Consider the following 12,119-nt stretch of genomic DNA (forward strand, 5'->3'; position numbering starts at 1 on the left):
CTTCTGTGGACAGGTGTGTTTTATACAGGTAACAAACTGAGATTAGGAGCACTCCCTTTAAGAGTGTGCTCCTAATCTCAGCTCTTTACCTGTATAAAAGACACCTGGGAGCCAGAAATCTTTCTGATTGAGAGGGGGTCAAATACTTATTTCCCTCATTAAAATGCAAATCAATTTACAACGTGTGTTTTTCTGGATTTTTTTTTGTTATTCTGTCTCATTGTTCAAATAAAACTACCATTAAAATTATAGATGGATAATTTCTTTGTCAGTGGGCAAATATACAAAATCAGCAGGGGATCAAATGCTTTTTTCCCCTTCACTGTAGCTCTGGGCAAAAGTAGTAGGGAATAGGGTGTCATTTGAGACGCAGCCCCCATGTCATTTTAAACCACTGTTGGAAGTCCTTCCTCATTCTGACTTCACCCTTTCCTGCTCTTCATTAACAACTGAAAGTCCTGCCATCCCATCCCTCAACACTTTGAAGACCTATACAAAAAGTACACACAAATGTGTTTGTATTTATGTTTGTAGATGCTCTTCACCAAACTGGCTTACGTGTGTGTCTTCCTGTGGTATGTATGTAAATAGGCAGACCCAAGAACTGTTAATGAGCAAAAACAACAAAAATGAATGATATAAAGAAGAATACAAAATGTTTAAAAAAACCATTCAGGTTAAAAGTTAGTGTAGTCAAACTAGATCAGCTTTGTTTTTTTTCCTCCAGCCATATCGTTCAATCTCAACTGTACAGTAGGTGCCAGCTGTATCATTGTAAGAATAACCAGTAGTGTATAGTGTATCTATAGGTTGGAGTGCCTTTGCTTCCACTCATTCTCTCCGCTCTTCCCCATGTCCCCTCCCTCCATGGTCCTACCTGGAGGTTGTGGTGTGAATTTGCCCTTACGCACAGATCTAGGATCAGCTTGGCCTCCCGAAATCCTAACCATAGTGGGGAAAACGCAAAACTGACTCAAGACCAGCGTACAGGGCAACTTCACCCTATTCCTTCCTGGGGTGCTGTTGACTTCCCCTTTCCACCTCTCTGATCTTACATGTACCACAATTCACTGCACTAGCCAGTTGTCACACAGACCACACTCATCACATCACGTTTCTTTTTGTACGATTGTCTGTGTCTTTGACTTTCTCATTGTCTTTTTAAATTGTCTGAGAAAATCATTCTCTTTCCAGGAAGGTTTGGGGTTTTAAAATGTGTTTTTATGGTTTTATGAGAGATGCGCATACAACCCCACACGGTTCTAGGGGGGGGGGAGGAGGAGTCTTTGTCGTATTCAGTATTACTTTCTCAGCTATGGCAATAAACAATTTGTCTGTAGGATTTGTGTCCACTTTCTCAACAGCACTCTGGGAGAGATGTCATGTAGCACCAATCCTTCATGTTTTTTAATTTAAAATGTTTTAAGCACATATTTGAATGCTTGCTTGTAATATTTGCATCCGTAAATGTGTTGCTATCCAATCATCTGGCCTGTAAAACAAACAATGTTACCACTTGTGACTTTAAGGTTAACATATGTACAAAACGATGTTTAAAAAAAAATTATATGTATAAAAAAAAAAAGGTCTGGGTTATCTTCAATTTACAACAGAAAAAAACTATATCATTACTACTACTTGAATGCCTCTGTGACTGAAATTTTGATTTCATTTTGAATATAAACCTTTTGTTCTGTGAAGGTATGCTTAATGTCCCCTCTCCCTGTAAATATTTCTGTCTGTGACTTGGTTCAGAGAAATAGTTACCTGGTACTGTAATTTGCATTAAATAAACAGTAGATTAGCCTGGAAATGAACACACTTGTTGTGTCATGTTTTTGTTGTCCTGGTTTTGTTCTCATATGCTACCTGGGCTGTGTTTTAGAACAGAGAGAACATTGAAACTGGGTTACTTGTATGAGAAGGCACGCATTTGTTATTCCGTTGAAAAACATTTGTTGCTACGTTCCCTACTGAGCATGACCCTGTTAGCTCAAAGTTGGTTGCGTTCCAGTAGAAAGTAGCCTATCCCGTGGTCCTGGCGACACGCTTCCTTTGAGCCCACAAGATGCACATCTACCCCGGGTTGTGGCTTATGGTATTATAATATACATAGTTGGACTACATTTCCCATTTTTAAGATAGGGATTAACATGAAATACATTTCAAATGAACAAAATACATTTCATTTTCAGATTTGACAAGTACATTACCTTGTTCCCTTAAATTCCTCTACCTTTCTGCAGTATTTACACATCCACCTGAAAAATGTACATAAAATGTTTTTGAATCATTAATTTATTAAAGAACTACAGGTGTTTCTGGATTTGAGGAACTGCTGAACACAGTTGATTTGGATGGTTCTGGATACAAAATGACGTCCTTTTAACAGTACTGCTTCTTCAGTGGTCTGTTCAATACAAAAGAGTGGACATTTCGGTTCTTAAAAAATGTACAAGTGACAGACTGCCGCTGATAACAATCGAATAAAGTTGCAGGTGTTGCGCGTTTTGTAAATTCATCAGTTATTCTGCGCTCTGGCACACAGACGAAAGTGCTCTGAAATTGGAATAGATAGCCAGAGTGAATTTACGAACACACCCAATGTGACCTACCTGTGTTGAACTGCATGCCCTCATATTTAGACACTAGTGGCACCCCGCTCTATGGGTGGTAAATATTTGTAGCATCGCAGTCACAAAACCCAGGCATATAAACAAAAATACAAAACACAGTTGGAATCTAAAGTAGTCTACTCCATGGACCTGAATGATGTGCTTCTTTTGAGCCCAAAATTTCCCTGCACCAGTTCATGGCTTATGGTATAATAGGCCTAATGTAGATGTTTACAACTTGATTATACAGTTGACGTTGGAAGTTTAACACCTTGACCAAATACATTTAAACTCAGTTTTTCACAATTCCTGACATTTAATCCCAGTACAAATTTCCTGTCTTAGGTCAGTTAGGATCACCACTTTATTTTAAGAACGTGAAATGTCAGAATAACAGTAGAGAGAATGATTTATTTCAGCTTTAATTTCTTTCATCACATTCCCAGTGGGTCAGAAGTTTACATACACTCAATTAGTATTTGGTAGCATTGCCTTTGAATTGTTTAACTTGGGTCAAACGTTTTGGGTAGCCTTCCACAAGCTTCCCACAGTAAGTTGGGTGAATTTTGGCCCATTCCTCCTGACAGAGCTGGTGTAACTGAGTCAGGTTTGTAGGCCTCCTTGCTCTCACACCCTTTTTCAGTTCTTCCCACAAATGTTCTATATGATTGAGGTTAGGGCTTTGTGATGGCCACTTCCATACCTTGACTTTGTTGTCCTTAAGCCATTTTGACACAACTTTGTAAGTATGCTTGGGGTCATTGTCCATTTGGAAGACCCATTTGCGACCAAGCTTTAACTTCTTGACTGATGTCTTGAGATGTTGCTTCAATATATCCACATAATTTTCTTCCCTCATGATGCCATCTATTTTGTGAAGTGCACCAGTCCCTCCTGCAGCAAAGTATCTCCACAACATAATGCTGCCACCCCCGTGCTTCACGGTTGGGATGGTGTTCTTCGGCTTGCAAGCCTCCCCCTTTTTCCTCCAAACATAACGATGGTCATTATTGCCAAACAGTTGTATTTTTGTTTCATCAGACCAGAGGACATTTCTCCAAAAAGTAGGATCTTTGTCCCCATGTGCAGTTGCAAACCGTAGACTGGCTTTTTTATGGTGGTTTTGGAGCAGTGGCTTCTTCCTTGCTGAGCGGCCTTTCAGGTTATGTCGATATAGGACTCGTTTTACTGTTGATATAGATACTTTTGTACCTGTTACCTCCAGCATCTTCACAAGGTCCTTTGCTATTGTTCTGGGATTGATTTGCACTTTTCGCACCAAAGTACGTTCATCTCTAGGAGACAGAACGCGCCTCCTTCCTGAACGGTATGACGGCTGCATGGTCCCATGGTGTTTATACTTGAGTACTGTTGTTTGTATGAACGTGGTACCTTCGGGCATTTGTAAATTTCTCCCAAGGATGAAACAGACTTGTGGAGGTCTACAATGTTTTTCCTGAGGTCTTGTCAATGCAAAGAGGCACTGAGTTTGAAGGTAGGTCTTGAAATACATCCACAGGTACACCTCAAATTGACTCAAATGATGTCAATTAGCCTATCAGAAGCTTCTAAAGCCATGACAATTTTCTGGAATTTTTAAAGGCACAGTCAACTGGAATTGTCAACTGGAATTGTGATACAGTTGTTGGGAAAATTTCGTGTTTCATGCACAAAGAAATTTGTGGAATGGTTAAAAAACGAGTTTAATGACTCCAACCTAAGTGTATGTTAACTTCCGACTTCATCTGTACATCGATGATGTCATCGCCACAGTGACTGTATTGTATGTACATACCACAACCAGAAGCCATGGATTACAGGTAAGATCCGCACTGAGCTAAAGGGTAGAGCTGCCGCTTTCAAGGAGCGGGGCTTTCAAACTATTACAAACTACAAAGGGAAGCACAGACGACAGCTGCCCAGTGACACAAGCCTACCAGATGAGCTAAATGACTTCTATGCTCGCTTCGAGGCAAGTAACACTGAAACATGCATGAGAGCATCAGCTGTTCCGGTTGACTTTGTGATCACGCTCTCCGCAGCCGATGACAGACCTCTCCCTGTCTGAGTCTGTAATACCAACATGTTTCAAGTAGACCACAAGAGTCCCTGTGCCCAAGAACACTAAGGTAACCTGCCTAAATGACTACCGACCCGTAGCACTCACTACTATTATATCTCTTCATATGACAAGGATTAAAAAGGGTTTGCCAGTAGAATTCACGATGATGACTGCTAGGTAAGATTGTGAAATGAAGATTCATGTCATTCAGACGTGATCAGTCCAACCAAAGCTACTGTACATATAACGTTAATTGGCCTATTTTCTGTGGCCAATGACCTTGAGCCTTTTTGGAAGGGCACGTGTAATATAACACTATGGTAGGACCCAAAGGGCTGAAATTTTGGATGTCTACCCTTACTAAAGGATTGAAGCCAAGCGATTGCACAAAGTCCCCATGAGTGACAGAATACTGAGCAATGCTCCTATTTTCTGCTGGCTTGCCCCACCACCACAGAAAGCACTAAGCTAGGCTGAAACACCTGCATTTTTATTTGACTTGGCAAGTCAATTAAGAACAAATTATTATTTAAAATGACAGCCTTGGAACAATGGGTTAACTGCCTTGTTCAGGGAGACAGATTTTTACCTTGTCAGCTCAGGGATTCAATCTAGCAACCTTTCGGTTACAGTCCCAACGCTCTAACCACTAGGCTACCTGCCACCCCAATTTTGGAGCTGCTTTACTCAAGAAAACGAAAAAAGAGTCCATGGTTGTATGTAGCTTTAACTCAATTATATATATTATTTTTTACATTGTTTGCAAACTGATATGTGACACGTAAAAAAATGACTTGCCCTAAATAACGGGTCGCCACAGGTGCTTAGTGACCTCTGACTGTTTTATCCTAACATTGTTGGTGCCAACGTGGATAACAGTATCTCTACACTGGCCAGCTTTAGCCTTAACCAGCACCCTCTTCAGATTAACTGTAACATTGGTAGCCCTGCCCCCTGGCTCAGACCCCGTAACAGGTGGAGGAGAGACCTGAGAAGGCTCGGCCTTTGACTCCGACTCCCTTCTTAATGGGGAGAACCTGTTCAAAGTTTCAGTCGGTTGAATGAGCGACACCGGTTGAGCATGCCGACACATTTCTTCACAGAAGCCTTGACAGCATTTCTTTACAGAAGCCTTGAGAAATTTGTAGAACCATGTCAAAGGTGGTTCCTGTAGAAGGTGGTTCCATGGTTCCTGTAGAACCATGTCAAAGGTGAAAAAGTTGAATGAAAAAAAGATGAGGAAAAAACTAAGACGTTGGTAAATGTATTAAATGCAGAGTTTTGATTAAACAGTTACTAAAAACTAAAAGTTTGGCAGGTAGCCAAGTCGCACCCTGAGGAAGGCACAGTGATGCCAAAACGTTGGTAAATACCCATTAAATTGCTGGGAGTTTATATGTGGAGTGTGCGACTATTTATTTTGATAGATTATAGTTTATTCGCCGTTAGTCAGCACCTCCACACAAACAAATTTTTCTGTGTGTGCGCCAGCTCAACAAATATCACAGCAGTACAGAGACAACGCAGAAGTGTGCCATTAGCTGGGGAAGCTCATACCTATCAGTTAGTAACTGGCCAATTGGGAGGGGTGGGGCGTGGGGGTCTGTTGATAAACCATGGGGTAGTTTGCAATTCAAATTAGGGACGTGTTAAACTTTGGAAGTGTTAGTGAATTTACCTGCAAAAAAGCTGAGAACTATACTATATATTGGTTACAGGGTCTGTGAAAATGTTGGTTTCATGGCACGGTCTCATGGGGTGATTTAATATACCTTGTTTTTACAACATTCCCCTAGAAAGAAGTTGGGATAGTAAAGAGGTGGGATTTCGTTCTGTGTATGAAGAGGTATTACTTTATAGACATACACACACTGACAGACACACTTAGAGTTTAGACATTTAGCAGGCGCTCTTATCCAGAGAGACTTACAGTAGTGAGTGCATGCATTTTCTCACACACACACACACACACACACACACACACACACACACACACACACACACACACAATATTGATCCAGTGCAGTTAAATAATTTGTTAAAAAAAGGTTAAGAACTAAAGTATTTACCTGTCATTCACTTTGCATGGGAGGGTTATACACAGTACGAGCCTTATCACACACAATTGAACCGGTGCCATCAAATCTACTCTGTCCTCTAGGTTGGCTTTGGTCCAGGCCTAGGGCTCCAGGAGGCTTTCAAGTATCCTCATTGAAAAATAGGAATTTGTTCTTAACTGACTTGCCTAGTTAAATAAAGGTCAAATAAAAAATAAATACAACCATACAAGTATCATTCTAATGAATACAACCCCCTCCTTTTCTTCCTTCCCGGTAGGAGCGAGGATGTTGGCAACGTGTGACCTGGGCTTCCTGCATCATGGGATGGAGCAGGGCTTCTTCAAAGGAGTGACGGTGGAGCCTGAGCCCTACATGCAGGCCCTGAGGGCTGGGGGTCAGCATGGAGGACCTGATGGACGAGGGCAAGTGCTTCCAGGTCATCTACGCCACCTCTCCACCTCCCTCCACCACTGAGACTCAGAACAGTTAGGAACACACTCTGTATGTACACTCCGGATGTGTTTTATGGACATAACAGCATATTGCATCGTAAAAACGAATGTTACATCCAAAGAGGTTCATGCTTAAGGTTTTATATTGAGCACTTGTATGTTACTGTGATGATTGGTTGTCAGACATGACTTCTTATACAGTTAAGAACTAAAGAATTTACCTGTCATTCACTTTGCATGGGAGGGTTAGACACAGTACGAGCCGTAACTAGTAAGGTTCTTTGGTGACCACAGAGCGCCTAGTGTGAAATAGCAGGTTTACAGTATGGAGACATATTGAGGATTTTGTTATCTGTGACAAATGCACGCATGTTCAGCAATCCATTTTTATTATCATTTGTACTTATCTGCATGACAGATTTCTGCCAATAAAAAGCAATCAATCATTCAAACAGGGTCTCACAGTCCATTCTCCAAATAGACTACATTTGAAGGAAACAAAAAGATCAAGACATTGGTTTATGTGGGTGAGCTATTTGATCTATCTGAAGCCAAAACAAGACCTTGGTTTTCAAATACAATGGTTCGGCACTATTGAGCGATTGAAATGTAAAGGTGATTTCCGAAGGAGCCGACATATGCAGCGTTTACCGTGAACGCTGTCTCCACTAACGACGTGGGAACACTGCCTTTACATTTGTATTGCGCTGTAGCGCAGCTCTTCAGCACTACAGATTTAATTGAGCCCCTTGGTGTCGGCAAGGATCTCATCATAGGGTACTCACTCTGTCCCAGGTTAGCCTTAAGATGGGTTGGAGGCATTTATTATTATTATCTGACGTGGAACGATTCCAGGATGATGTTGTGCTACGTATATTGGGTCCAGGTGTCTGGGCCATAAAGCAGGCTGGAGTGACAAAACAGCATTGCATACTACCACCTATCGATTTTTTCCCAAGACCCTGGCCCGAGGCGTCTGAAGGGAGCGAAGGCTCTATTGACCCGAGTATGAACTTTTGATATCAAATAGAGCAGGAATGTATCCTCTCTCTGGGGTCTAGATGTGTGGAAGGATGCCTTTCAAAGCTCAGTAGGGTTTTTGCCATTTCCCTCTCCCTCAACACTGTGCAAAAAGCTTGACTTTATGTTTGAGCGAGACTGCCAGCCTTGCTTATGTATTTTTTTTGTCCATTTCCTCCATCCTTTGTTTCCAGACCTTGACCACATCTAGTTCTTTGGAGAAGTCGGCCTAATTCTCTCGCTGCGCTTGGCTGTGAGACAACTTGCACTTGTGCAAAAATTACACGTTTAAAAACATTTGCGAAATCAGTTATGCAAGTGATTTAATGATATATCACAATAGTATTTTCAGTCAATGAAACTTAGAAGTATGTCCTGTGCACCAATTCACACTTAAGCTCACAACGTCCAAGAATAACTTCCGAATACCTATTACTAACAACCTAACACCAACGAGGGTTAATTCCAGAAGTTACTTTAAATGACTTGCCTTGAACTCTAAATCTGAAACAAACACAAACAATGTTATCACAGATATTTGTAGTGAATAACTTAATGTGTAACTCTAAAGATCCTTCCTTGGTTATACTTACAGTATCAAGTTAACATTTGGTGTATACTGTATGAACTGTTTGTGAACTTCACACCTGCAAAGCATCTAATGGTCAACGTGACAATGTCACAGCCTCAAGTGACTCACCAAAGGTGTCTCTAGTGACAAGAGTGGTGGGCTCGGTTGAGGCATCAACAAACCTTTTCTCGATTGGCTGATGTTAGGATAAAAAAAACATTTAAGTCAGCTGTTAAATCGGTGTCCCTAAACCAAGACGGTTGTTACTCAATATGCGATAATGTGACTAGAATGGTGCTGTAAACAACAACCAATTCTGGGACATAGACATGCCTTATATGGGCAGAAAGCTTACATTCTTGTTCATCTAACTGCAGTGACCAATTTACAGTAGCTATTACAACAAAAATGTTTGAGGATAGTGCACAAGAACAAAACACTTTTATCACAGCAGCTGGTTGAAAACATTCATCTCTGAAGGTAAATAATGTACTTACATTCAGTAATCTTGCTCTGATTTGTCATCCTAGGGGTTCCAGAGATAAAATGTAATGTAGTTTTGTTTAAAATATATATATATATTTTTATATTTAAATGTAGGAAATGGGTTCCACAGTTGACCCCAATGTAGTCTCTGGCTCCACACCCCCCAGCCTGGCCATCTAGATGTGTGAAGGTTAGTGTATTTTCTGTAGGGAAGCTAGTGATCCATCATGTATGACAATCCTGGGAGTATGTAAACTTACATTATGTATTACTGTATCGATTTGGTATGTTCTCTATTGGTATGTACTTGAAAATGTATAAATTGACCAATTCGGCACATTTGGGCAAACTCCTGGCAGACTTGATACAAAACGTTGTGTAGTGATGTAATTCTTCAAGGGATCAGACTGAAACTTTGCACAAGCACTGCTGGCATCTTGTGGACAACATCTAAATTACACCTAAAATTATATTGAGTGTATGGCCTTTTACTTGCGTTTCAAAGATGATGAAACATTTTTTTCTTTGTATTATCTTTTACCAGATCAATTGTGTTATATTCTTCTACATTAATTTCCTATTTCCACAAACTTCAAAGTGTCCCTTTCAAATCGTATCAAGAATATGCATATCCTTGCTTCAGGTCCTGAGCTACAGGCACTTAGATTTGAGTTTGTCATTTTAGGCCAAAATTGAAAATATGTCTATTTGGCTTTCTGGAAAAGTATGATATCAGATAATTAATATTAGGGAATCATGATGCAATGACTGCAATTTTAATTGTGATGAAAATGGCTTCATCAAACCAACCTTGGCCAGTTCTTTATTTTGATGAATCACCTAGTCAGTCAAAAGAGAAATGGGTGATCATACCAAGCTGACTATGACAGCATTACAGCTTTGGAGCCTCCTTCAGAAGAGCCCAGAGCTTTTTCAAATCAAAATCAAATCAAAATCTTATTTGTCACTTGCGCCAAATACAACCTTACCATGAAATGCTTACTGACAAGCCCTTTACCAACAATGCAGTTTGAGAAATAGAGTTAAGAAAAGATTTACCAAATAAACTAAGGTACAGAGTCAATGTGCGGAGGTACAGGTTAGTCGAGGTAATTTGTACATGTAGGTAGGGGTAAAACAGCGAGTATCAGCAGTGTAAAAACACTGTGCTCCAGTACCGCTGGCCGTGCGGTAGCAGAGAGAACAGTCTATGACTTGGGAAACTGGAGACTATGACCATTTTGAGCCTTCCTCTGTAACCCCATAGTATATACAGTGGGGAAAAAAGGTATTTAGTCAGCCACCAATTGTGCAAGTTCTCCCACTTAAAAAGATGAGAGAGGCCTGTAATTTTCATCATAGGTACACTTCAACTATGACAGATAAAATGAGGGAAAAAAATCCAGAAAATCACATTATAGGATTTTTAATGAATTTATTTGCAAATTATGGTGATGTACTGGGCCATACACACTACCCTCTGTAGTGCCTTACTGTCAGAGGCCGAGCAGTTGCCATACCGCCGGTGATGCAACCGGTAGGGATGCTCTCTATGGTGAAGCTGTAGAACTTTTTGAAAATCTGGGGACCCATGCCAAATCTTTTCAGTCTCTTGAGGGGGAAAAGGTTTTGTCATGCGCTCATCATGACTGTTTTGGTATGTTTGGACCATGATAGTTCGTTGGTGATGTGGACACCAAGGAACTTGAAACTCTCGACCCGCTCCACTACAGCCCCATTGATGTTAATGGGGGCCGGTTTGGCCTTCCTTTTCCAGTAGTCCACGATCAGCTCCTTTGTCTTACTCACATTGAGGGAGAGGTTGTTGTCCTGGCACCACACTGCCAGGTCTCTGACCTCCTCCCTATAGGCTGTCTCATCATTGTCAGTGATCAGGCCAACCACTGTTGTGTAGTCAGCAAACATAATGATGGTGTTGAAGTCGTGCTTGGCCACGCAGTCGTGTACAGGAGGGGACTAAGCACGCACCCCTGAGGGGCCCCAGTGTTGAGGATCAGCATGGCAGATGTGTTGTTACCTACTCTTACCACCTGGGGGCGACCCTTCAGGAAGTCCAGGATCCAGTTGCAGAGTGAGGTGTTTAGTCCCAAGGTCCTTAGCTTAGTGATGAGCTTTGTGGGAACTCTGGTGTTGAACGCTGAGCTGTAGTCAATGAACAGCATTCTCACATAGGTGTTCCTTTTTGTCCAGGTCGGAAAGGGCAGTGTGGAGTGCAATTGAGATTGCACCATCTGTGGATCTGTTGGAGCGGTATGCAAATTGGAGTGGATCTGGGTTTCTGGGATGGTGGTGTTGATGTAAGTCATGACCCGCCTTTCAAAGTACTTTATGGCAACCACCGTGAGTGCTGCGGGGCGGTAGTCATTTAGGCAGTTTACCTTTGCTTTCTTGGGCACAGGGACTATGGTGGTCTCCTTGAAAGGTATAACAGACTCGGTCAGGGAGAGGTTGAAAATGTCAGTGAAGACACATGCCAGTTTGTCTGTGCATGCTCTGAGCACACGTCCTGGAAAATCCGTCTGGACCTGCGGCCTTGTGAATGTTGACCTTGTTAAAGGTCTTGCTCACATTGGCCATGGAGAGCATGATCACATAGTCGTACGTAACAGCTGGTGCTCTCATGCATGCTTCAGTGTTGCTCGCCTCGAAGCAAGCATAAAAGGCATTTAGCTCGTTTGGGAGGCTCGTGTCACTGGGCAGCTCGCGGGTGGGTTTCCCTTTGTAGTCTATAATAGTTTGCAAGCCCTGTCACATCAGAAGAGCATTAGAGACGGTGTAGTATGATTCAATCTTAGTCCTGTATTGACGCTTTACCTGTTTGATGGTTTGTTT

At 41.5% G+C, this 12,119-nt stretch overlaps 1 protein-coding gene across 4 annotated transcripts in view; it reads left to right on the forward strand.

Moving 5' to 3' along the window:
• LOC118370158 (glycogen synthase kinase-3 beta-like) overlaps positions 1-1,817 on the forward strand; it is a 56,761-nt gene extending 54,944 nt beyond the window's left edge. For all 4 annotated transcript variants that reach the window (XM_052499074.1, XM_052499076.1, XM_052499075.1 and 1 more), the window contains exon 11: positions 1-1,817. This exon is cut by the window's left edge and continues 2,382 nt beyond it. The gene's annotated coding sequence lies outside the window, so the exon portion shown is untranslated.
• Positions 1,818-12,119: the final 10,302 nt, after the last annotated feature.

The sequence above is a fragment of the Oncorhynchus keta genome, chromosome 37, assembly GCF_023373465.1.
Source record: "Oncorhynchus keta strain PuntledgeMale-10-30-2019 chromosome 37, Oket_V2, whole genome shotgun sequence".
In the NCBI taxonomy this organism is placed as follows: domain Eukaryota; kingdom Metazoa; phylum Chordata; class Actinopteri; order Salmoniformes; family Salmonidae; genus Oncorhynchus; species Oncorhynchus keta.